Genomic DNA, 5,667 nt, shown 5'->3' on the forward strand with positions numbered 1-5,667 from the left:
AGCCAGTGAGCGGGAACCGGTCTGTATGTGAGATCCGAACCCTCGGGCGGGAGCACCGCCGCGCTTCCCAAGCGGCGCACTATCCAGTGCGCCACCGGGCCGGCCCGTATCTAGGCATTTCTATTTCTTTAAAAGCTACAGCAGATTCTATCCTCAGCCAGAATTAAGAACCATTATTCTAAAATATTCTACATGAACAAAGATCCCATGATATAGTAAATACCTCTACATACAGGGTCAGAGGAGGAGGTAGAGGGAGTGATTTAAAAAAGAAAAGCGTCATCACCAGCCCAGCAACATTCACTGCTGATGATGTAGCAAGCTGTGTACCTATATTATACCAAAGTCTCCAAACAGAAGATAACACTAAAATAAAGTTTTAGACTGTTCAGATTGACAGTGCTGTTATGAAATGTGAAATGCCTTTTCTTTCTTCTCCCAGGAAGGCAACCCTCTACCTCACCCCATTACCAGGATACAAGACAGCTGACCTTCACTTTAAAAATGGCAAATACTATAAAGAAGACAGTAAATTCCTGTTTTACTCTGTGAAACAGAAGGGTGCAAACACACACATAAAAATAAATTAACTGAAACAGAGATTAATGACTTGGCTGTGACATCATGAGGTTAGATGAAATTTTAGTCAAAGAGCTGTTGCTTATTGACTGAAGGGAACTGACCACACACTGAACGTCCTCTTAAGGGAAGCACAAAAGCTAACAACAGTAACAAACACATAAAGGAAAATCTTATCCACACCACCACAGTGTACGAACCAAGTCACACTCTTCCCAACTTTCTAGTAACAACCCACTGCACTAAAGGCTGGCATGAGTGACTCACACACCTGATGTCCCTGGGGAAAGCACCTGAAAGACAGAGCTGCTAAAGCTGCACAGTGAGTTACATGATCAGTAATTAGTGAGGGTAAAGCATGCACTAAATAGCCCCTAATCTAACACGCTAGTGCTCTGCAAAAGCATGTTCATGATACCCAATCATTCCACACACAACCTCTCTTCCACACTCCAACTTTGGCCCAGCCAAAAATACTCCCTGACATTCCATAAAGTCATTTGGTGAAAGATGTCAAGTATTTGCCATCTGGACAGGCAAGCCAACACACACCTTAATGTCAAGGGAAACTAAATTTTCTTAAGTAGATATTGTCCAAGCAAAAGTCAAATAATTTATCATTTAAAAAAAACCATGTGAAGAGACAGGTATTCATAGTTTAATGAAATCAGTTTTGACAATGTACTACTTAACTGACATCTTTTCTTAGTAATGTAGCCCAAATCAAATGACAGAATTCCTAGACCTTAAACTTTAAATCATGTGACCACATACAATAAAAAAATTTAAGTGGCAAACATGATTAAGGAAACAATTATAACCCCAAAAGATCTACAGTAAAAACCGAGTGTGTTTATACTCGTTGACAAGCAATTGTTTGCCAAGAGATTAAAGGAAAAAAACAAAAACCTTTCTCTAAAGCTTTCACATATGAATGATTTCAATGCAAGCAACATGCCTGGCAGGTATTAAAAGAGCAGACCTTGAGAATCTGAAGCAAAACCAGCCTACTGGGAAAAAAAAATTTTTTAAATCCTTCCTCAGTAAATCCTTCCTCTGCTTTTGAAGTATAGCTATGTTAGAAGAAATAACTTAGCAGAATTAGCATGTCTTTTAATATCTTAACTTTATGAAATATTTAGAGATATATTCCAATTTTGAAAAAAGACTTTTAAAAAATCAGACATAATAAAATCACAGGCATCTCGTTTAAATATATATATATATATCACTGCAGACCTTGAAAGTTAAATGAAGATCAGGAAAAAAACATACTACTCTATTTAGACAACTTAAAATGTACTTTTCAGTGTGTCCCAAAATTTGGACTTCTACTTTGCTCAAACATAATTAAGGTTTAGGCGAATGAGAAGAGAGGGAGTAGGGAATGATTCTGCCTCAAAAAAAGATCGTGAAACTGAGCCCCAATTCCATCATGTCCCAAAAGCTTACTACTAATAAATGTCTAGGACAGATTCCATTAGAAATAATCCTCTTAGGAATTTTAACCCAACACCAACATTTTTGTTGCCCGCACATGGAGATAGGTGACTTCGGCTTGTTCAGCAGAAGCCTAATTATTACATACATTCTACTAAATTCGACTAGTGTTTCAAAATCTCTCCCTTCCCACACCTTTCCCCTCCCACTTTCCTTTCATTCTTTGCATCTTACCAGCCTGCCAAGAAACTCAAAGCAGGTATACTGAATACCAGTATGGATTTGGGTGTCTGGGGGTTTAGATTTCAAATACAAGACATTTCAAAATCTTACTTGGCTCCAAGCTATGCTCATAACAGCTAAAAGTTAATCAGCATTTTTATCCAGTTTATTCACCTTTTTCTTATAAACTTGTCAGCAGGAAACAAATTATCTGCAGACAAATGCAGCTAGAGAAAAGGCTGCTTGGTTCAACCTAGGAACGCCAGTAAGCCGCTCTGGTAGGACCAGGAAAATCCCGACCACCCTCACTTCCCCTATGCTGAATTTGCATGTAAATTCTGTAGGACGAAGTTGCTGCAGCCTCTCTCATGACTTCACTGAAGCCAATGCCTTGCTTTCTGACATATTTTTATCTAAAATCCCCAACAGAGATGCAGACAAACCGAAAGACAATGAACTCTATTTCAGCTAACCGGAGTGTATCTCCGTAACCTGAAATGCCGAGTTCCTCAAATCTCAAATCTCGTACCAGGCGCAGGAGTCAGGGCACCTTTCTGACATATTTTTATCTAAAATCCCCAACAGAGATGCAGACAAACCGAAAGACAATGAACTCTATTTCAGCTAACCGGAGTGTATCTCTGTAACCTGAAATGCCGAGTTCCTCAAATCTCAAATCTCGTACCAGGCGCAGGAGTCAGGGCAGTCTGGGCGAAATGTCTGCCCACAGCAGCAATGTGCTTGAGAGCTCCCTGTGGGATCTGTCCTCAGTGGGATTTTCCTCTCCCAAATTTTCTCCCTACAGCTCGCTGTTTCCAGAATACACCCAAACTGATCTAAGTTGGAGAGCCCAGACTTACTAAGGTTTTAACGGGACAGCTAAGGCTCCCGGCAAAAAGAGCATCTGCAAGTGGTTTTTGAGGGATTCGCGGAGGGGGAAGCCAGGCGCGGGGCTAGCGCACATGCCCGTCACTCACACCCCGGCCCGGCCGCCGGAAACGGCGTGCCCAGAGAGACGCGTGTCCAGGGGGCCCCTGACTGTCCGGAGGTGAGCGCTACCGCCAGACGCTCGAACCCGCCACACACGGCCCCGTCTCTACCTGTCGCTAAGAAGGGGCACGTCCAATACAGCAGAAAGAGTCATCTTTCCTGCACCGAGGACAGCGGCCAGGAGCCGCTCGCGGGGGCTGGGACCGCGGGAAGGGTAGAGACATGGAACACACGAGTGTTGGGGGACACGAGGGTCTCCTCGGGGCCCCGCACGGAAAGGACGAGGATGGGGGACGGAGAAGGAAGGGGTACGGGGGAGGGGCGACCACCGACCGCGGCCTGCGGGGGCGGGGGTGAGGCAGGGTCTCCAGCAAGCGCGACCCGGAACGGCGACCGCGAGCAGCAGGACCTGGGCCCCCCTGGCCAGAAGGCGTGGCAGGAGTCGGGATCCAGCGACGGCCCCTCTGCAGCGACGCCTGGGCAGCCCCTCCTCGCAGTCCCCGGCCCGCCCCTCTGCACAGCCCCCGGNTTTGGAAAATACAGGATAGCCAGGGCTTAACCTCTCTTTGTCAATTAGTTGTTCAGGCTATCGGAATGTGTGAAGGTTGCCTTTCAGAATTTTTTGGTGTTAAGCTTCTGTGGGTAAACATGGCATAAATGAGTGAAAATATCATCCGTGTGCTACATCATTAAAACAGGTGCAGGTACATTACTTAAGCTTAGCTGACAAATTCCAGAAGTGAAGCAGCACTGAATGGATTTGAATCACAATGATCTTATAGTGAAAGTATGTTTGAAGCCAGATAGAGCTAGCCACGTGGATACAGGGTTACTGATGGAGTGAAATGGACATTTGAAAGTCAAAAAAAGAGAAAACCCTGGATTTTCTCATTGACTTCCCTAGATTTTTTTTAACTCATTTTTCTGATTCTGTCTACTACTCCCTTCAGCAAAATCTTCAAATAATGCCAATAACATTTTTTAGACTGTTGAGAGGACAAATTAGGTAAAGTTTTTTATGGTATTGAGGTCCTATGGAAGAAAGGTGCCTTTGACAACTACAGTGGTTACTTTGATGTATGTGGTGTTTAATGCTACCATCTCATTAAGGTTTGGGAATGGCAGGACAAGACAGGGATTCCACATTCTAGAACACAGCTTTTCATGAGTAGATATGCCAAGGTAAAACCTGTAAAGACTTTGGAGAAGGTACTTGTAGAGAATCTTTACCACAGGCATGGGGGAGGGGGGGGCAGGGAGAAAGTGATTTCAAAATCTGCTTTTGGAAATCACATTGCTATTTTTTTTTATTTTGTCATACTATAGTTTAAACCCTAACGTAGCTTCCTATGTTAATAAAACCTATGGCCAGCAGGTAAAGACTATTTCTGCGTATAGCTGGGATTCTGGTTTTTTACTGAATTTGAATGGATAACACCATAGATGGCATGAGTGTAGAGTAGGGTTGCCCAGTTTTGGATGCCAGTTCCAGTAAAATAATAACATGAATAACACAAACAAGATAACCTCTTTTAACTTCAGTTTCCTCCTTTATATAACGGGAATAATAACAGTGCCTTCTCTGAAAGGTTGCTGGGCAGATTAAAGGTGGTAATCCATTCAAAGCTCTCAAGGTGATATCTGATAGGTGGTAAGGATTAAATAAATGGTAACTGCTATTATTATTATTGTCACTGTTATTGTTATTATTATTATGTTTGCATAGTACCAACACATNCGCGGCTCTCCTCCCGGAGCGACGCCCCCGACACCCTCCCGGCGGGGGGGCGGGGCCTCCGCGGGAAGGGGCGGGGCGCACGGAGCAGGTGATGGCGCATCACTTCCGGTAGATGGGATGACCTCATTGTGCAGTTGGACACCGCCCCCCCGTCAAGATGGCTGTGTCTCACCTTTGGGCTGGTTCTTATACTTTTTGTTTGAATTTCTCTCTTACGCTTTTCTTATTTGGAGGGTCTTTGAAAATACATAGGTCGGTTCAGGCCCCCGCTAACAGCCTACTGACCCTGCCTTCTGTCGAGACACCTCTGCTCCTCTTACCTCTGTTGACCCCCAACTCCTCCTCACTAACAACTTTACCCCATCTTGGGAGAAAGTTTCCAGCGTCCCCTTAAGAAAACTCCAAAGTCTGGTTAGGACTCGGCCTGGTCATGGCTTGCATGTTGGAGCAAGGGTGGCTTGGGCCCATTGTGACCTTGAGTGTATTCTCTGCCCTATGGAAATACATGTCCACCCACCGTTTTTTTTTTTTTTTTAATTCTGGGACCTTCATTTGGAAAATACAGGATAGCCAGGGCTTAACCTCTCTTTGTCAATTAGTTGTTCAGGCTATCGGAATGTGTGAAGGTTGCCTTTCAGAATTTTTTGGTGTTAAGCTTCTGTGGGTAAACATGGCATAAATGAGTGAAAATATCATCC

This window comes from Galeopterus variegatus, unplaced genomic scaffold (genome assembly GCF_000696425.1).
Source record: "Galeopterus variegatus unplaced genomic scaffold, G_variegatus-3.0.2 Scaffold8788, whole genome shotgun sequence".
NCBI lineage: Eukaryota > Metazoa > Chordata > Mammalia > Dermoptera > Cynocephalidae > Galeopterus > Galeopterus variegatus.